At 53.7% G+C, this 22,682-nt stretch overlaps 1 protein-coding gene across 8 annotated transcripts in view; it reads right to left on the reverse strand.

Annotated features, from left to right (window-relative positions):
* ARHGAP45 (Rho GTPase activating protein 45) overlaps positions 1-22,682 on the reverse strand; it is a 182,127-nt gene that overhangs the window by 151,224 nt on the left and 8,221 nt on the right. The gene's annotated exons all lie outside the window — the stretch shown is intronic.

Genomic DNA, 22,682 nt, shown 5'->3' on the forward strand with positions numbered 1-22,682 from the left:
CTTCACATAAAGCAATGCTACCTTGAGTCAGCGTGAAGCTTCCTGTAGCCACGGGGCTTTAAAAGAAATAGTGATATTTAAATTATTACAACGCCTTCAGTGGTAGTATGCACTATATAAATGCTATTTATTTTGTGTAAATACTGGGAAAGATCAACACATCTGACGTTATTACTCACAAACAGGGACTGAACAAAGTGAAAAGTGCCTCTCTTAAGTATGTGTGAAGTGCTAACCAGGTGCAGCCTTTGTTTCCCCTCTGCTGCATTTGCAGCAGGTGTGAGGCTCCTGACTGCTGCCAGCCAGGAGACGCCAACAAAAGGAGGCCTGAGGACCCCTCAGACTCTACCTTTGTTAACCACTTCAACGCTGATGACGAGCTCAGCTCGCCATGAGGTACACCTCTCGTACGCTCATGACGAGCTGAGCTCGTCATGAACCGCGGGATTCCGCAATCTTCAGCGCACAGCGGTAAAACGCTTAGCACGGATGCGGTTAAGAGCCAGCAGGAGCCAGAAATAAGCGAGCCCCGCCCCGTCCCCGCCTGCACGTTGTTGTGATCGAAAGAAGACAACAACGTGCAGGCGCTGCTGAAAGGGTCCCGTGTTTGCAAATGACACCGGGACAAATTCAGCATCTTTTTCTGTGGGGCCGGACTTCTTGGCAGGGTGGACGGCGGCCACCCTGTGAAAAAAGTGGGTGGACGCCGTCCACCCGCGTGTACCCCGACTCGTGCCCTGAGTCAACCTGTGCCTCAGGTAATAGAGTGCAGCACTCCTTCACAGAGACAGGATATAACAGACTTCAGCCTCAAGGGTCTCACTCACTGACACCGCGCTGAGCTCTCCCAGTACTGCAGTCTCAAGAGTCTCGGACTGGGTAGTAGGGAGGTGTGGGGTAGTAACGGAGTACCGGCAGGACAGTGGTACAGCGAGGAGTACGAGTAATGGCCGGGATGTACATGGAATTGACCTTTTATATCCCCCCCATGGAACTAGAAAAAGGGACAACCTATGATCAAAGAAGATAACAACCATCTTGATCTGATCAATAAATGACACTTCCCTTCATTTCTTAGCACAACCATTCACAGCAACAAGATGCAAATACGTAACCTACCTCTCCTCCCATAGATCCACACAGAGCCTGACCCTCAGCCATAAAATATGCACCCGCCAAACCCCTCCTGGAACTCTAAACTCGTGCGCTACGGTCCCAACTCAAGGTCCGTAAAGTACCCAGAAAATCTGACTAGTAATGCTAAAAATAACCTAAAGCACAGTACCTTAAAACAGCACCCAGAAACACCTATAGTAGACAACTACCACACCACCACCAATGGCAACACCAAAACTAACTTCATCTTTTACTCAAATTGCCCAACTAAGTGGAAAAACACCTTCCTTCTTCACTTTCAAGTCACCAAATCAGTTAATATCCCCTATGGAGAGAAAATCTCCACAACAGTCACCCCTACCTTTAAAAGGGGAACTCACAATCACTATCTTCAGAACAGGAAACATACTCGTACAGGCCACGACCCGCACCTCACCTTTTTGATCGGCACTTCCCAACATTACTCTCCTCTCTAACCCACCGATACAATCAAACCCAATCCCCCCCACCCGACAAAAAAACCAGAAACAATCCAATCTCCCGCCCCGGACAACGCACGCTACAACTTATGGACATCCACGATCACTAATTACAATCTCATTACCCCCATCATCACACTCCGCCGCCAAACACCCTCTACAATGGCCTCAACGGCTACCACCAGGTACAGCAAACGCTCTGTTAAGAAACACCACAAGGTTGAACCCGCCCTTGACAGGTCAGACTCTAACGACTTTCTTTCCATGACCAAACCTCCTACAGGCGCCCCGTCTCATCCTCAGGAGACCCGACCCTACCCTTGCAAACCATCTCCAACTCCACTACTGTCCCCACTGACTCGGAGCTAGCCAGATCGGACTCTAACGACTTTCGTTCCGTGACTGAGCCTACTACAGGCACCCCCCCTCGACCTCTGGTGACCCTCGCATACTATCCCCTGCTCCACTACTGTCCCCACTGACTCGGAGCTAGGCAGATCGGACTCTGACGACTTTCGTTCCGTGACTGAGCCTACTACAGGCACCCCCCCCTCGACCTCTGGTGACCCTCGCATACTATCCCCAGCTCCACTACTGTCCCTACTCCGCCTGCCCTAACCATCCCCATACCCAACATCACCGTTAATGCCTCGGACACTGACCTCCCGCTAGCCACTGCCCACTCCCCCCTCCCCGACCTTCCGCCACATGCCCTAACCGCCACCACTGCTAATCACACCGCCAATCCCCCGGACACAGACTTCCTCCTTACCATTGCTCACTCCCCTCCCTCGGACGCAAGACTCACAACACCTCCTCCTAACCTCCTGACCAGAAGTATCAACGAACAGACCCCTCACGTCCAATCTATCCCCACTCCTAACCCCAAGGAGGCCACCCAATCCCACAACCCAGTACCCTCTTCCTCCACAGACCCTGATCATACACTGCCCCTGAAGAAGACGTCATGCCCTCTCAGCGCACTCTCCTATCTACTGACCCGAATGGAGCAGAAAATAGACTCCCTAGCGGCAGATATCCTACACCATCATCTAAGCCTCCCCAGCCGAGTTAATCCTCCTTGCTCACACACTGCGGATAACTACACACCTTCCCCCCAGACTGCCTCCTCCATGGCCCCACTTGGCACCTCATGGCCCCCCAATCCTTTGAGAAATCAGGCTCTTCGTCCCAGCTGAACACTCCGACCCATTTCAGAACGTGAAGCTGATGTTATCAGTGACTCTTACCTCGAACTTAGCCAGAACTCGGCCGCATTGACAATCCCAGTTTTAGTGAGCTCTAATAGAATCCCTAGACCGGTCCTCTCGCCCAGACCCCCTGCTCAATACACTTCCATTCACACAGCACACACCACCTCTGAGGCGCTCCAGCCTCTATCGTGCTTGCTCCTCAATTGTAGATCAGCAGCACAACACGCCACAGATATTGCTGAAGTCATACTCGCAGAAGATTTAGACATTGCATTCCTCACAGAATCCTGGATCAGTGACCACTCTACCCCCATCCTAGACCTTCTCACCCCCCCCCCCCAGGCTACAACATCATCAGACACGACAGACCGATCAAAACTGGTGGCGGCCTAGCTAGCATTCATAAAGAAGGAATACAGTTTACCAGATTAAAATCCACAGAATACCTGACTCTTGAGTAACTAGGTGTTGAACTTACAGCCAAAGGCTCCACGCCCATCAAATTTCACACCATCTATCACCCTCCGGGTGATCGTACTCTCTTCACAGAAGAACTAACCGACCTAATAACTCGTTTCTCCCTCACTGACATGGAAGACGTGTTTCTGGGTGACCTCAATATCCACTGGAACAACCCAGAAGACACCACAACCCAGAGCCTCTCCAACCTGCTTGAAATAACCAACCTCAAACAACTCTGCAATGAACCAACTCACATCAAAGGAGCAACGCTGGATACGATCATTACCAAAAACGAGCTGGTCTCCTTGAGATCGATTTCTCCCATTGACTGTTCCGACCACCACCTCATACTGTTTAGTATTGACTCGCATGTCAGAAACCAACCAACACGACCTGACACTGGACCAGGAACATACAAAGAGTCCCCATAACTGAACTAGAACCCAGGATTCATTACCATCTACAACCTCAGCCTTCCACTATGACGACCGATGAACTCACCACCCACTTTAATTCCACAATGACAAAGGTGTTAGACCAAGTAGCTCCACTCAAACTCAAACTTCTGAGATCTACCAAATCTAAATATTGGTTCGATTTGGATCTTAATAACGAAAGAAGACAACTCAGACAATCAGAACGGACTTGGAGACTTAACCCTTTGACTCTTCACCTAGCACAACTTCGTTCAACCCGGTAAGCCTATAAAAAACACATTTTCAGAGAAAAGGCCTCTTTCTTCCGCACCCAACTAGACCAGGCGAAGAATAGATCTAGAGAACTCTTCAGCATTGTCAAAAGCCAAACAAACAGAACACCCCCACTAGAAATAAATGCCTCCAAATATCGATGCAAAGAAATCGCCTCCTTCTTCACTGATAAAGTCACAAAAATTGAGCAATCCTTCACCCTAACCGCAAATCCTCCCTCCCTCGCAACCTGCCCCCGTTAACCATCCCGGATCACACAGATCAAAATCCTACCTCGGACAATCAGACCCACCTCCAACTGAAAAATTACGCTAATTGGTGGAACTTCAAACCCATGTCGGAAACCGAAGCCTTCAAAAAAATTGCAAGCTTAAAACCTTCTTCCCACACTATGGACCCTCTCCCATCCACAATAGTAAAAAACTCAACCACATCATTGCCCCTGTCTGGACAAAAATCATCAACTCCTCTCTCGCATCAGGTTGTGGCCCAGACTCCCTTCAGCTAGGACAAATCACACCTTTACTCAAGATACCAGGGGCCGACCCCAACAAGCTCAACAACCTCAGACCTATCTCCAACCTTCCGTTCCTAGCTAAAACATTTGGGGAAGTCGTTCTCCAGCAACGTAACAAACATATTGACAACCTCAACCTCCTCGACACCTTTCAGTCAGGTTTCAGGAAAGGTTGTAGCACCGAAACAGCGATGCTCAATGTTGCAGATGATATCCACCGAGCCTTAGACGAAGGTTCTGCCTGCCTCCTCATCCTTATTGACTTATCAGCGGCATTTGACACAGTAAACCATCGAGCCTTACTTGAGACCCTGAAGAGCAGATGTGGCAATAATGGCACAGTACTAGAATGGTTCACTTCCTTCCTTCAGCACCGTTCACAACAGATTAAAATAAACTCCTGCCTCTCGGTACCAACACGAGTCAAACTTGGAGTCCCTCAAGGATCGATCCTATCACCATCCCTCTTCAATTTCTTCATGGAACCCCTTGCAATTATTTTGAAACAAGCAGGGGTTCATTACCACCTATATGCTGATGACACACAAAGATACCACAAAATCAAATCGCCCAGTGACGTCCGACACCTCAACGTCACGCTTACCGAGACCAAAACCTGGTTTAACGCAAACCACTTAAAGTTGAACACGGATAAAACGGAATTAATACTGTTCTCTCCGAAAAGTAACCACCAACCAATGCAAGTCTGGCTCAAGGAGCTGGATGCTCTCAACTGCTCCCTCGTCCTATCCGACTCAGTAAAGTCACTAGGCATTACCCTGGACAAGAACTTATCAATGAAGGAGCACATCAAGAACTCTGCAAAAAGCGCGCTCTACTCCCTAAAACACCTCAGAAAATTAAACCTTTCATTCCTCAGGATGATCTCAACACAGTTGTACAATCCCTGGTCCTCTCTAAACTGGACTACGGGAACGCCATCCTAACAGGGTCACCAAAAGCTCACCTAGCCCCACTTAACATGGCAGCTCGACTCATAACTAATGTAAAAAGATTTGAACACATCTCACCAACCCTCAACGCACTCAACTGGCTTCCCATGGAAGGTAGATGTATTTACAAACTGGCCTGCATCACTCACAAGACCCTTCACACCCAATTCCCAAACGACCGTAACAGCAAACTGGTAAAGGCAGAAAAATCCAGAACTCTGAGAAGCACCAACTCTCATCCCTCCGAAACTGAAAAAGAAAACGACCCAGGCCCGGTGCTTCTCTGGCAACGTACCCAGGATGTGGAACGCACTCCCGATTGACCTCAGATGCAACCCCTCCTTCTCTTGCTTCAAAAAGGACCTGAAACTCTTTCTCTTCAAACAATACTTTACCGACCAAGGCAACCATCCTAGGCATCAATAACCTAGTAGACTCCCAGCTCACTTTGACCTTCAAGGATGGTGGTTCTATGACTGTGTCAGCCACCGGCGTCATTGTCCCCGCTCTGGATACATAAGTGCTATGTCGTTGCTTTTCTCTTTCTGCATCCTCAGGTACAGCGATGCTTTGTAATTCCTTTTCTTTTCCTTTGTGTATGTAAAGCGCTCTGATACCCACGGGTCTAGCTAGCGCTATATAAAACGTTATAAATAAAAGCATAGATAGAAGCAATGGTTTAGCAGTAGTACAGTGTGAGGGGCACAGCCAGAGTAGGGAGAAGTTTCAGGACCCCAGGTATGAGAGGACATAGGCCTCAGGTGTGAGGGCATACAGCCCCAGCAGGTTCAGGCCCTCCATTGTGAGGGGACACAGTCCCAGCAGGTTCAGGCCCTCAGATGTGAGAGTACACAGTCCCAGCAGGTTCAGGCCCTCGGGTGTGAGGGGACACAGTCCCAGCAGGCTCAGCCCCTCGGGTGTGAGGGGACACAGTACCAGCAGGTTCAGGCCCTCGGTGTGAGGGGACACAGTCCCAGCAGGTTCAGGCCCTCTGGTGTGAGGGGACACAGTCCCAGCAGGTTCAGGCCCTTAGGTGTGAGGGGACACAGCCCCAGCAGGCTCAGGTCCGCCATTGTGAGGGGACACAACTCCAGCAGATTCAGGCCCTCAGATGTGAGGGGACACAGTCGCAGCAGGTTAAGGCCCTTAGGTGTGAGGGGACACAGCCCCAGCAGGTTCAGGCCCTCGGGTGTGAGGGGACACAGTCCCAGCAGGTTCAGGCCCTCGGGTGTGAGGGGACACAGTCCCAGCAGGTTCAGGACTCTGGTGTGAGGGGACACAGCCCCAGCAGGTTCAGGCCCTCGGGTGTGAGGGGACACAGTCCCAGCAGGTTCAGGCCCTCGGGTGTGAGGGGACACAGTCCCAGCAGGTTCAGGACTCTGGTGTGAGGTAACACAGCCCCAGCAGGTTTGGGCCCTCGGGTGTGAGAGTATACAGTCCCAGCAAGTTCAGGACTCTGTGTGAGGTAACACAGCCCCAGCAGGGTCAGGCCCTCTGGTGTGAGGTAACACAGCCCCAGCAGGGTAAGGCCCTCCACTGTGAGGAGACACAGTCCCAGCAGGTTCAGGCCCTCGGGTGTGAGGGGACACAGTACCAGCAGGCTCAGGCCCTCAGGTGTGAGGACACTGCCTCGGGAAGTTCATTATTTATTAGGGTTGCCAGTCCCAGCATGTTGAGGTGCTCAGGTGAGGGGTGCCGCCCTAGCAAGGTCAGGCGCTCAGGCGAGGGGTGCCACCCTAGCAAGGTCAGGCGCTCAGGCGAGGTGTGCCACCCTAGCAAGGTCAGGTGCTCAGGCGAGGGGCTCCACCCAGCAAGGTCAGGCGCTCAGGCGAGGGGTTCCACCCAGCAAGGTCAGGCGCTCAGGCGAGGGGTGCCACTGCAGCATGGTCAGGTGCTCAGGTGAGGGGTGCCACCCTAGCAATGTCACGCGCTCAGGTGAGGGGTGCCACCCAGCAAGGTCAGGCGCTCAGGTGAGGGGTGCCAGCCAGCAAGGTCAGGCGCTCAGGTGAGGGGGCCACCACAGTAAGGTTAGGCGCTCAGGTGAGGGATGCCACTGCAGCATGGTGAGGCGCTCAAGCGAGGGGTTCCACCTTAGCAAGGTCAGGTGCTCAGGTGAGGCGTGCCACCCAGCAAGGTCAGGCGCTCAGGCGAGGGGTTCCACCCAGCAAGGTCAGGCGCTCAGGTGAGGGGTGCCACTGCAGCATGGTCAGGTGCTCAGGTGAGGGGTGCCACCCTAGCAATGTCACGCGCTCAGGTGAGGGGTGCCACCCAGCAAGGTCAGGCGCTCAGGTGAGGGGTGCCAGCCAGCAAGTCAGGCGCTCAGGTGAGGGGGCCACCACAGTAAGGTTAGGCGCTCAGGTGAGGGATGCCACTGCAGCATGGTGAGGCGCTCAAGCGAGGGGTTGCCACTGTAGCATGGTCAGGTGCTCAGGTGAGGGGTGCCACCCTAGCAATGTCACGCGCTCAGGTGAGGGGTGCCACCCAGCAAGGTCAGGCGCTCAGATGAGGGGTGCCAGCCAGCAAGGTCAGGCGCTCAGGTGAGGGGGCCACCACAGTAAGGTTAGGCGCTCAGGTGAGGGATGCCACTGCAGCATGGTGAGGCGCTCAAGCGAGGGGTTCCACCTTAGCAAGGTCAGGTGCTCAGGTGAGGCGTGCCACGCAGCAAGGTCAGGCGCTCAGGTGAGGGGTGCCACCCAGCAAGGTCAGGTGCTCAGGTGAGGGGTGCCACCCAGCAAGGTCAGACGCTCAGGTGAGGGTGCCACACAGCAAGGTCAGGCGCTCAGGTGAGGGGTGCCACCCAGCAAGGTCAGACGCTCAGGTGAGGGTGCCACGCAGCAAGGTCAGGCGCTCAGGTGAGGGGTGCCACCCAGCAAGGTCAGGCGCTCCGGTGAGGGGTGCCATCCAGCAAGGTCAGACGCTCAGGTGAGGGTGCCACGCAGCAAGGTCAGGCACTCAGGTGAGGGTGCCACGCAGCAAGGTCAGGCGCTCAGGTGAGGGTGCCACGCAGCAAGGTCAGGCGCTCAGGTGAGGGGTGTCACCCAGCAAGGTCAGGCGCTCAGGTGAGGGGTGTCACCCAGCAAGGTCAGGCGCTCAGGTGAGGGGTGCCACCCAGCAAGGTCAGAAGCTCAGGTGAGGGTGCCACCCAGCAAGGTCAGGCGCTCAGGTGAGGGGTGCCACGCAGCAAGGTCAGGCACTCAGGTGAGGGTGCCACGCAGCAAGGTCAGGCACTCAGGTGAGGGTGCCACGCAGCAAGGTCAGGCGCTCAGGTGAGGGGTGTCACCCAGCAAGGTCAGGCGCTCAGGTGAGGGGTGCCACCCAGCAAGGTCAGAAGCTCAGGTGAAGGGTGCCACCCAGCAAGGTCAGGCGCTCAGGTGAAGGGTGCCACCCAGCAAGGTCAGGCGCTCAGGTGAAGGGTGCCACGCAGCAAGGTCAGGCGCTCAGGTGAGGGTGCCACGCAGCAAGGTCAGGCGCTCAGGTGAGGGTGCCACGCAGCAAGGTCAGGCGCTCAGGTGAGGGTGCCACGCAGCAAGGTCAGGCGCTCAGGTGAGGGTGCCACGCAGCAAGGTCAGGCGCTCAGGTGAGGGGGCCACCACAGTAAGGTCAGGCGCTCAGGTGAAGGGTGCCACACAGCAAGGTCAGGTGTGTGGAATCGGTCTCTAGGAGGATCAGGTCGTCATTTGTGAGGGAGTGCCAGCTGCAGTAGGTTGAGGTACTTGGGTTTATGGGGAGGGCAGGAGTATCAGGCTGACCCCCCCCCCCCCCCGCATAGGCGGCCCTCTCTGGTCTGTTGTTTGTCTTCAAGTTAAACGTTGATATTTCAGATAAACAGGAGCTGAGTCGGGACCGCCCTGGCCCGGAAAACCACAGACACTCATTGGCACGAACCCAGGATTACAAGCTGCTCAGATCTGTCACATGAGTGGAAAGTGCCCGCCCTGGCATCTGCGAGCATTGCCCAAGTGTCCTCCGAGCTGCCAACCACGAAGTGGTTTCACAAGCTCTCGGCTTAGGCTGGGGGGACAGGCTCTGAAGGGATGCGGGTACTGCTGTGGCATTGAAGAGGGTCACTCTGGCACAGCTGTGGGCAATAAATAGGGTCAGACGGGCACAGCTGTGGCCATAACGAAGGCCATTTTGCAAAGCTGTTGCCATGGAGAGGGCCAGGCTGGCACAGCTGCGGCCATGAAGAGAGCCAGGCTGGCACAGCTGTGGCCATGAAGAGAGCCAGACTGGCACAGCTGTGGCCATGAAGAGGGCCAGGCTGGCACAGCTGTGGCATAGAAGAAGGCAAGACTGGCACCGCTGGGGTACTGAGGAAGGTCGCAAGTGAGGGGTATGTGTGAGGGCACACTGGCAGAAAGCCCTCGACTGAGGGGTATGAAAGAGCACACAGGCAGGTGCCCAACGGGATGGAGTGTGACAGCGCACACTGGCAGTGCCCACGAGACCCACTGGCTGGGTGTCAATGCGCGAGAGTCCACCTGGCAGAGTGCCCACGAGGTCAATGAAGCGCAGGTTTATATATGAGGGCTTCGATACCCATACTTGGTAATTATGATCCTGTGCCAGGTTTCACCCTCTGTGGCCAGGCCCCTGGTGCGCGCAGGCGCACTCCTCCACATTCAAACTGTGTTTACAGCTAATATTCAGGGAGAGTGACGTGTGTTTTCAACATTGTAACAGCAGCAGCTCAGTAATATTACTGCGAATAATCCATGACCCCCTCCCCTTTCTCATAGAAGACACTTCTTTCGTGGGTGTGGCGTGAACACAGTATGCCCCGGCAAGATATCTGAACTAGACTCACAAACATTGCCACACAGGAAAGAGGTATTTAAAACAATCGAGGTTTAAAACCATTCAAGGTCCTCAGGAGAGTGAGAAGGAGAGAGCTGGGTCTATCAGGGGCCCCTGAGAGGCTGGGGCCCCTGGACAGAGCTCCCTCAGCTCACCAGGCATTAACATGTGTCTGCAGGCCCCAGCGAAAACCAACCTACACACGAGAAACACAGCCCCTCACAGGCACTGATTGTGAACAGAAAACCCTACGCCCCAGCCGAGCAACAACACCCACAACCGGTGCCAAAACACAACACCCACTGCTACAGCACCACAGCAACACCCACTGGAGCAACACAGCACCCACGCCTACAACCCGCCCACAGCCAGTGCTACACCAAGCAACACCCACTGCTACAACACAGCATCAACCACTACAACAACATAACAACGCCCACTGCTTCAACACCACAGCAACACCCACTGGAGCAACACAGCATCACCCACTACAACAACACAACAACGCCCACTGCTACAACACCACAGCAACACCCACTGGTACAACACAACAACCGCCACTGGAGCAACACAGCACCCACGCCTACAACCCGCCCACAGCCAGTGCTACACCAAGCAACACCCACTGCTACACCACAGCATCAACCACTACAACAACATAACAACGCCCACTGCTACAACACCACAGCAAGACCCACTGGTACAACACAACAACCGCCTCTGGTACAACACAGCACCCACACCTACAACCCACCCACAGCCAGAGCTACACCAAGCAACACCCACTGCTACAACACCACAGCAACACCCACTGGTACAACACAACAATACCCACTGGTACAACACAGCATCAACCACTACAACAACATAACAACGCCCACTGCTTCAACACCACAGCAACACCCACTGGTACAACACAACAACCGCCACTGGTACAACACAGCACCCACACCTACAGCACACCCACAACCGGTGCCAAAACACAACACCCACTGCTACAGCACCACAGCAACACCCACTGGAGCAACACAGCACCCACGCCTACAACCCGCCCACAGCCAGTGCTACACCAAGCAACACCCACTGCTACAACACAGCATCAACCACTACAACAACGTAACAACGCCCACTGCTACAACACCACAGCAACACCCACTGGTACAACACAACAACCACCACTGGTACAACACAGCACCCACACCTACAACCCACCCACAACCAGTGCTACACCAAGCAACACCCACTGCTACAACACCACAGCAACACCCACTGGAACAACACAGCACCCACACCTACAACCCACCCACAGCCAGAGCTACACCAAGCAACACCCACTGCTACAACACCACAGCAACACCCACTGGAACAACACAGCACCCACGCCTACAACCCGCCCACAGCCAGTGCTACACCAAGCAACACCCACTGCTACAACACAGCATCAACCACTACCACAACATAACAACGCCCACTGCTTCAACACCACAGCAACACCCACTGGTACAACACAACAACCGCCACTGGTACAACACAGCACCCACACCTACAACCCACCCACAGCCAGAGCTACACCAAGCAACACCCACTGCTACAACACCACAGCAACACCCACTGGAACAACACAGCACCCACGCCTACAACACACCCACAACCGGTGCCAAAACACAACACCCACTGCTACAGCACTGCAACACCCACTGGAGCAACACAGCACCCACGCCTACAACCCGCCCACAGCCAGTGCTACACCAAGCAACACCCACTGCTACAACACAGCATCAACCACTACAACAACATAACAACGCCTACTGCTTCAACACCACTGCAGCACCCACTGGTACAACACAACAACCGCCACTGGTACAACACAGCACCCACACCTACAACCCACCCACAGCCAGAGCTACACCAAGCAACACCCACTGCTACAACACCACAGCAACACCCACTGGAACAACACAGCACCCACGCCTACAACCCGCCCACAGCCAGTGCTACACCAAGCAACACCCACTGCTACAACACAGCATCAACCACTACAACAACATAACAACGCCCACTGCTTCAACACCACAGCAACACCCACTGGTACAACACAACAACCGCCACTGATACAACACAGCACCCACACCTACAACCCACCCACAGCCAGAGCTACACCAAGCAACACCCACTGCTACAACACCACAGCAACACCCACTGGAACAACACAGCACCCACGCCTACAACATCCACAACCGGTGCCAAAACACAACACCCACTCCTACAACACCACAGCAACACCCACTGGTACAACACAACCCCCACTGCTACAGCACTGCACCGCCCACTACTACAACACAGCAACATCCACACCTACAACACACCCACAACCAGTGCCAAAACACAACACCCACTGCTACAGCACTGCAACACCAGCTGCAACTACACAGCAACACCTACTGCTGCCACACAGCAACACCAGCTGCTACAACACATCAACACCCACTGATACAACACATCAACACCCACTGCTACAACACTGCAACACTCATTGCTACAACACTGCAACACCCACTGCTACAACCCAACACCTACATCTACAATCCACCCACAGCCAGTGCTACAACACAGCAACAACCACTACAACACAACAACACCCACTGCTACAACACAACACACCCACAACCAGTGCTACACCAAAGAACACCCACTGCTACAACACAGCAACAACCACTACTAGACCACAACAACACCCACTGCTACAACACAACACACCCACAGCCAGTGCTACACCAAGCAACACCCACTGCTACAACACCTCCACAACTGGTGCTACACCAAGCACCTACAACACAGCAACACCCGCTGCTACAGCACAACACCCACAACCGGTACTACACCAAGCAACACCCACACTTACAGCACAGCAACACCCACTGCTACAACACAGCAACGCCCACTGCTACAACACAACACCCATAACCTGTGCCACACCAAGCAACACCCACACTTACAACACAGCATCAGCCACTGCCACAATACAACAGCACCCACACCTACAACACAGCAACACCCACTGCTACAATACAGCACCACCCACTGCTACAACACCCAAACCTGCAACACTCGCTCCGACAACACCCAATGCTACAACACATCAACACCCACTGCTACAATACATCAACAACCACAACTACAACACATCCACAATCACTGCTACAACACAGCAACAACTACAATACAGCAGGACCCACTGCTACAACAGAGCAACACCCACTGCTACAATACCCAGTACTACAACACAGCAACACCCACACCACAGCAACGCCCACTGCTACAACACAACTTCCACTGCTACAACACAGCAGCACCCACTGCAACAACACAACTTCAACACAGCAGCACCCACTGCTACAACACATCAATGCCCACTACTGGAACACAGCGATTCCAAAAGGGATGATGGACGGAGCGCTTGAGCAAATCAAACACTCACCCCCAGTCACTTGATCTTGGTTTAATCCATCATCATTATTTAGCTCATTCCACCACTCCAGTTCAGACATGGCCATATGCAAATCAGTCTGACCCTGTGCCTCATGGGAACAGTCCAGCCCGAACTGCCAAGCCATGTCTTGTTATGAACCCGAAACCGTTCCCAGGATGCTTGTTTCCGGTCCAGGAAAGACATGGCTTGGCAGTTCGGGCTGGACTGTTCCCATGAGGCACAGGGTCAGTCTGATTTGCATATGGCCATGTCTGAACTGGGGTGGTGAAGTGAGCTGAAGAATGGTGATGGATTAAACCCAGATCAGGGGGTAAGTGTTTAATTTGCTCAAACGCTCCGTCCATCATCCCCTTTGGTATCGCTTTGTTCACCCTAAGTTGGCAGGGTATGCCCAGACGTGGGTCCCTTGCTCACTCTGCCACTGGATTCAAGATAGCCTGGCTGATGAGGGTTATGAACCCGAAACCGGTCCCAGGATGATTGTTTCCGGTCCAGGGAAGACATGGTTTGGCAGTTCGGGCTGGACTGTTCCCATGAGGTACATGGTCAGACTGATTTGCATATGGCCATGTCTGAACTGGGGTGGCTGAGTGAGCTAAAGAATGGTTATGGATTAAACCCAGATCAGTTGACTGGGGGTGGGTATTTGATTTGCTCAAACGCTCCGTCCATCATCCCCGTTGGTATCACTACTAGAACACAGCAACACCCACTGCTACAACACAGCAAAACTCACTTCTACCACACATTCATAGCAAGGAAAGTCCTCCTTAACACTCACACATACACAACAGACACACAATCACCCTCCTAGAACCAAGACATTTTACTTCCACGGTAAATGACACAAACAAGGCGGGAAGACTAAAAACCTCCCTTCTGTTCTAACCACACACAAGCGACACACCGTACCAAACAACGACTGTTCTAGCTCCTCGTGAGTGGTTGCCCCGATGGACAAAGTGCTACAGCAGCGTGGGAATGATTGAAAGCGCTATAAAATACCACCAACATGACTGTGCAGTAAGCTCCGGTTAGAGGCGGCGCCGGCAGCCTTGGGCATGTGTCCGAGTCACGGCAGTGGGTCTTAGCCCGGCCCACTGGAATTATGTGATTTTGTGACTGCAGTGTTTTCCACATAATTATGGATTTGCCACATAACCCATGCTCTGCAGATTTTAATAAAAACAATTTCCTCGTTGAAACGGATCAAAAGTTACTAAAACACAGCCATATGCATTATGGAGCAGTGGCAAACCCTGTGCAGAGAGTGGCCCCTTTCTGTTGCTTACTGCTGTCTTCAGGAGTTAAACTTGTACTAATGAGGTGAGGCATTGGCCAGAAGTGTTTACATGTGTACAAATGACAAAATAACAAGGTAATACCATCACAAAATGTGCTGCATTAAGCAATATCATTTGCCTTTTTTCTTGCCCCATAACGTATTCCTCCCTGTCGCATAGTGTGGTGTCCCCTGCTGATTGAGTGCAGGGGCCCTGGTCTCAGCTCAGAGTGGGGCATGGCACTTATGGCCTGGGTGGGAGGGGCGACAGTGGGGAAAGGGGGCGCTCGGGCTGCATCATTTAGGAATTTTTTATTCGTTTTTATATAGTGGTGTCTTTACCAGGATCTGATTTGTAACGCGGGCAGTCAGGCATGGGCCGGAGCCTAAGGGTCACCTGTGGGCCGTTTTTTGTCAAACGGTCACAGAGACTTAGGGGCATATTACCAAGAATAAGCGATAATTATCGCTAAGCTTGGTTAGAGGCAATAATTGTATCGCCGTGCTTCGCCTATTTTTATCGCTTAGAAACCTTGCAATTTTCAAGGTTTATCTCCTAAGCGATAAAAATCGGCCGCAATGCATGAATATCGATGCAAAGTCAGCAATATTCATGCATTACCGAGCTAATGCTCTTAGCCATGTTATCCACCTCCCATTGGACAACATGGCTAAGAACTGCTCTGGGCAGGCGTTGGAGATAATCGCGCTTAGCGCGATTATTTCCAAACGTAGGTAATAGGAGATAGCGATGTTAGCGACTGTTTCCAGTCGCTAACATCTTGGCACGCCCACTTTGCATGTCATTAGCGATAAATATCACTGACATGCAAAGTGGGCCCCAAGATGATCGCTATCTCCTACTAGCTGTCGCTAACTGGTGTTAGCCACAGCTAGGTAATAGGGCGATAAAATTATCGCCGCTTTAGCGGGAAAAATTCCCGCTAAAGCTGCGATAAGGCCCTTGGTAATATGCCCCTTATTGTCTTCCCAACCAGGCCACTGTAAAGGGGGGGGGGCAGCATCATGAGCTGGGAGGCTCTGGAGGGGTTGCTTTCAGCAGTGCGGGTAGGCCAATACTGTTCTGTCCACTGGAGACTTTATCTTGGCCTCCCGTGGGGCCAGCAAAACACACAAGATGATGGACGGAATGTTGCACAATGGCAAAACATTCACCCCCAGTCACAGATCTTGGTTTAATCCATCGTTATTTTGCTCCCCATGCCACTCCAGTTCAGACATGGCCATATGCAAATCAGTCTTGACCCTGTGCCTCATGGGAACAGTCCAGCCCGAACTGCCAAGCCATGTCTTCCCTGGACCAGAATCTAGCATCCTAGGACCGGTTTCCGGCATTTCAGCCATCTTCAGCCAGGATAGCTTGACTCCAGTGGCAAAGTGAGTAAGGGACCCACGTCTGGGCATACCCATCCCACATTGGGTGAACAGCAAAGCACACAAGATGATGGACGGAATGTTGCACAATGGCAAAACATTCACCCCCAGTCACAGATCTGGGTTTAATCCATCGTTATTTTGCTCACCAAGCCACCCCAGTTCAGACACTGCAAATCAGTCTGACCCTGTGCCTCATGGGAACAGTCCCGCCCGAACTGCCAAGCGCAGACGCAATGTTTCACTCCCTAGCTATGGGCCACTATCACCTCAGCTCCTCTGCTTTTTTAAGAATCTGCAAAGGGTGGAACTTAAAATGAGAGAGGATTCTTTATTCAATACTAAGAAAGTCTGTATTCCTTCTTAACATGCCATTTCTTCCTTTGTTTAGTTTTAACTGTCAGTCACGGCTCTTCAAAGAAGCTTTAGGACACATTTAAAACTGCTTTCACCTTATCTACATATCGATCAGGGGAGAAAATACCAGCTTTAGGTGTTTTTGTTCATTTTCATTTTGGCAAAGGCATTAAAATACTGGTAATGCTGGATGAAAAAAACAGGCAGGTGACAAACACAGCCACGTCAGGGGTTGTGGCCTTTGGGCCACTTTATTCCACCTCGCCCGCCCCGCCAAAATGTAGTGCTTCTAGTTTTCACCAATGTTTCTGGTTCAATGAGCTTTAAAAATCATAATTTATCAGACATTTCTCTAAAAATGAGCCCCATGAGACGAGCCAGATGCTGTTTCATACAGGGGCGTGATCCAGGAATGTGGGACACTTTTTGGGGGTGCCGGGGCCGTATTGTGATCCCACCCCGACCCTGGCTTTACCCAGAGGTGTCAGAGCGCGAAAGCAGGTTACATGAGAAATGTAGAGGAACATGCTAGGAGACAATGCGTAGAGCTACTACGGTTAGTCGTGGTGAGAGTTACATGTTTACAAATTGCAAACACAACAGTGATGGACAGAATGTGGATCAATGTCACACATTCACCCCAGTCCAAAGATCTGGGCCCAAATCCATCGTTTTTCCACTCCACACCACCCTGGGTTAGACAATGGCGATATGCAAATCAGCGCTGACCCTGTGCCCCATGGGAACAGTCCAGTCCGAACTACAAAAGCCATGTCCTTCCCAGAACGGAATCAAGCATCCGAGGACCGGCCCGGTTTCGAGGTAACACCTCTCATCAGCCCGGCTAGCTTGACTCCAGTGGTGTGGAGTGCCTGGGACTCACGTCTGAGCATCCCCAGTACACTTAGAGCGGTAATTGCAAACACAACAGTGATGGACAGAATGTGGATCAATGTCACACATTCACCCCAGTCCAAAGATCTGGGCCCAAATCCATCGTTTTTCCACTCCACACCACCCTGGGTTAGACAATGGCGATATGCAAATCAGCGCTGACCCTGTGCCCCATGGGAACAGTCCAGTCCGAACTACAAAAGCCATGTCCTTCCCAGAACGGAATCAAGCATCCGAGGACCGGCCCGGTTTCGAGGTAACACCTCTCATCAGCCCGGCTAGCTTGACTCCAGTGGTGTGGAGTGCCTGGGACTCACGTCTGAGCATCCCCAGTACACTTAGAGCGGTAATTGCAAACACAACAGTGATGGACAGAATGTGGATCAATGTCACACATTCACCCCAGTCCAAAGATCTGGGCCCAAATCCATCGTTTTTCCACTCCACACCACCCTGGGTTAGACAATGGCGATATGCAAATCAGCGCTGACCCTGTGCCCCATGGGAACAGTCCAGTCCGAACTACAAAAGCCATGTCCTTCCCAGAACGGAATCAAGCATCCGAGGACCGGCCCGGTTTCGAGGTAACACCTCTCATCAGCCCGGCTAGCTTGACTCCAGTGGTGTGGAGTGCCTGGGACTCACGTCTGAGCATCCCCAGTACACTTAGAGCGGTAATTGCAAACACAACAGTGATGGACAGAATGTGGATCAATGTCACACATTCACCCCAGTCCAAAGATCTGGGCCCAAATCCATCGTTTTTCCACTCCACACCACCCTGGGTTAGACAATGGCGATATGCAAATCAGCGCTGACCCTGTGCCCCATGGGAACAGTCCAGTCCGAACTACAAAAGCCATGTCCTTCCCAGAACGGAATCAAGCATCCGAGGACCGGCCCGGTTTCGAGGTAACACCTCTCATCAGCCCGGCTAGCTTGACTCCAGTGGTGTGGAGTGCCTGGCACTCACGTCTGAGCATCCCCAGTACACTTAGAGCGGTAATTGCAAACACAACAGTGATGGACAGAATGTGGATCAATGTCACACATTCACCCCAGTCCAAAGATCTGGGCCCAAATCCATCGTTTTTCCACTCCACACCACCCTGGGTTAGACAATGGCGATATGCAAATCAGCGCTGACCCTGTGCCCCATGGGAACAGTCCAGTCCGAACTACAAAAGCCATGTCCTTCCCAGAACGGAATCAAGCATCCGAGGACCGGCCCGGTTTCGAGGTAACACCTCTCATCAGCCCGGCTAGCTTGACTCCAGTGGTGTGGAGTGCCTGGGACTCACGTCTGAGCATCCCCAGTACACTTAGAGCGGTAATTGCAAACACAACAGTGATGGACAGAATGTGGATCAATGTCACACATTCACCCCAGTCCAAAGATCTGGGCCCAAATCCATCGTTTTTCCACTCCACACCACCCTGGGTTAGACAATGGCGATATGCAAATCAGCGCTGACCCTGTGCCCCATGGGAACAGTCCAGTCCGAACTACAAAAGCCATGTCCTTCCCAGAACGGAATCAAGCATCCGAGGACCGGCCCGGTTTCGAGGTAACACCTCTCATCAGCCCGGCTAGCTTGACTCCAGTGGTGTGGAGTGCCTGGGACTCACGTCTGAGCATCCCCAGTACACTTAGAGCGGTAATTGCAAACACAACAGTGATGGACAGAATGTGGATCAATGTCACACATTCACCCCAATTCGATCTTTGGACTGGGGTGAATGTGTGACATTGATCCACATTCTGTCCATCACTGTTGTGTTTGCAATTACCGCTCTAAGTGTACTGGGGATGCTCAGACGTGAGTCCCAGGCACTCCACACCACTGGAGTCAAGCTAGCCGGGCTGATGAGAGGTGTTACCTCGAAACCGGGCCGGTCCTCGGATGCTTGATTCCGTTCTGGGAAGGACATGGCTTTTGTAGTTCGGGCTGGACTGTTCCCATGGGGCACAGGGTCAGCGCTGATTTGCATATCGCCATTGTCTAACCCAGGGTGGTGTGGAGTGGAAAAACGATGGATTTGGGCCCAGATCTTTGGACTGGGGTGAATGTGTGACATTGATCCACATTCTGTCCATCATTGTTGTGTTTGCAGTTACATGTTTACAAATAACATACATACTCCTTATAAATGACACATTTCGAATAGTTCCAGCGCCTGGAGTTGCATGACATTGACAGAGTTGAGGAGCAAAGCTCGCGCTCGCGCTCGCCCTCGAGGGTCCCCAGACTGGAAGGTCAGGGGCAGGAAGTGTCCCTGGTGTTGGGGGGCTGGACCTCGGGGCCCGGGCCCCTGTGGCATCTTCTAGACTCGAGGCCACACACACAGCAGCTATCTGAGAGTAAGACTCCACTGCAGCATGCGCTGCGCGTGCACACGAGGTGTGACCCTGCGCACATCCGGAGGGCATGGGGGAGCAGACTGTCAACAGACAGACAGACAGCAGGGCCTGGCGTGGAGGGCAGGAAGTGGCGGCAGGGCAGGGGGGGCGGGTGCTGTAGAAAGTAAGCGCCTGGCTGGAGGAGGGGTACGGACGGGGGCACAGAGGCGGAGGCTTCCGTGTGAAGAGCGGAGGCAAGGTCTGGACCAGTTCAGTGGGGGCTGGGGCAGGCGCAGGCGCAGGCGCGTCATCGACGCCCAAGAGCAAAGGCAGAGGCTCCGAAGCCACTTCAAGGCGCGCGCAGCGGCCACCCCTGGCAGGAACATGGGCGGGCATCAGCTGCCAGCATTCTCCGTCCCTCCATCCTTCAGAGCATCTATTCATCCATCTGCCAACCAACCCTTCAGGCCATCCATTCATCCGTGCAGCCACCTGTCCACCCTTCAGCCCGTCCATCCACACTTCAGGCCATCCATTCATCCGTGCAGCCACCTGTCCACCCTTCAGCCCGTCCACCCGTCCATCTACACTTCAGGCCATCCATTCATCCGTGCAGCCACCTGTCCACCCTTCAGTCCGTCCACCCGTCCATCCACACTTCAGGCCATCCATTCATCCGTGCAGCCACCTGTCCACCCTTCAGCCCGTCCACCCGTCCATCCACACTTCAGGCCATCCATTCATCCGTGCAGCCACCTGTCCACCCTTCAGCCCGTCCATCCGTCCATCCACACTTCAGGCTATCCATTCATCCGTGCAGCCACCTGTCCACCCTTCAGCCCGTCCATCCACACTTCAGGCCATCCATTCATCCGTGCAGCCACCTGTCCACCCTTCAGCCCGTCCACCCGTCCATCCACACTTCAGGCCATCCATTCATCCTTGCAGCCACCTGTCCACCCTTCAGCCCGTCCATCCGTCCATCCACACTTCAGGCCATCCATTCACTCGTGCAGCCACCTGTCCACCCTTCAGCCCGTCCACCCGTCCATCCACAGTTCAGGCCATCCATTCATCCGTGCAGCCACCTGTCCACCCTTCAGCCCGTCCATCCGTCCATCCACACTTCAGGCCATCCATTCATCCGTGCAGCCACCTGTCCACCCTTCAGCCCGTCCATCCGTCCATCCACACTTCAGGCCATCCATTCACTCGTGCAGCCACCTCTCCACCCTTCAGCCCGTCCACCCGTCCATCCACACTTCAGGCCATCCATTCATCCGTGCAGCCACCTGTCCACCCTTTAGCCCGTCCATCCGTCCATCCACACTTCAGGCCATCCATTCATCCGTGCAGCCACCTGTCCACCCTTCAGCCCGTCCACCCGTCCATCCACACTTCAGGCCATCCATTCACCCGTGCAGCCACCTGTCCACCCTTCAGCCCGTCCACCCGTCCGTCCACACTTCGGCCATCCATTCACCCGTGCAGCCACCTGTCCACCCTTCAGTCCGTCCATCCGTCCATCCACACTTCAGGCCATCCATTCACTCGTGCAGCCACCTGTCCACCCTTCAGCCCGTCCATCCGTCCATCCACACTTCAGGCCATCCATTCATCCGTGCAGCCACCTGTCCACCCTTCAGCCCGTCCATCCACACTTCAGGCCATCCATTCATCCGTGCAGCCACCTGTCCACCCTTCAGCCCGTCCATCCGTCCATCCACACTTCAGGCCATCCATTCACCCGTGCAGCCTCCTGTCCACCCTTCAGTCCGTCCATCCGTCCATCCACACTTCAGGCCATCCATTCACTCGTGCAGCCACCTGTCCACCCTTCAGCCCGTCCATCTGCACTTCAGGCCATCCATTCATCCGTGCAGCCACCTGTCCACCCTTCAGCCCGTCCATCCGTCCATCCACACTTCAGGCCATCCATTCATCCGTGCAGCCACCTGTCCACCCTTCAGCCCGTCCACCCGTCCATCCACACTTCAGGCCATCCATTCACCCGTGCAGCCTCCTGTCCACCCTTCAGCCCGTCCATCCGTCCATCCACACTTCAGGCCATCCATTCATCCGTGCAGCCACCTGTCCACCCTTCAGCCCGTCCACCCGCCATCCACACTTCAGGCCATCCATTCATCCGTGCAGCCACCTGTCCACCCTTCAGTCCGTCCATCCGCACTTCAGGCCATCCATTCACCCGTGCAGCCACCTGTCCACCCTTCAGCCCGTCCACCCGTCCGTCCACACTTCGGCCATCCATTCACCCGTGCAGCCACCTGTCCACCCTTTAGTCCGTCCATCCGTCCATCCACACTTCAGGCCATCCATTCACCCGTGCAGCCACCTGTCCACCCTTCAGCCCGTCCATCCGCACTTCAGGCCATCCATTCATCCGTGCAGCCACCTGTCCACCCTTCAGCCCGTCCATCCGTCCATCCACACTTCAGGCCATCCATTCATCCGTGCAGCCACCTGTCCACCCTTCAGCCCGTCCACCCGTCCATCCACACTTCAGGCCATCCATTCATCCGTGCAGCCACCTGTCCACCCTTCAGCCCGTCCAGCCGTCCATCCACACTTCAGGCCATCCATTCATCCGTGCAGCCACCTGTCCACCCTTCAGCCCGTCCACCCGTCCATCCACACTTCAGGCCATCCATTCATCC

This window comes from Lissotriton helveticus, chromosome 12, assembly GCF_964261635.1.
Source record: "Lissotriton helveticus chromosome 12, aLisHel1.1, whole genome shotgun sequence".
Lineage (NCBI taxonomy): Eukaryota > Metazoa > Chordata > Amphibia > Caudata > Salamandridae > Lissotriton > Lissotriton helveticus.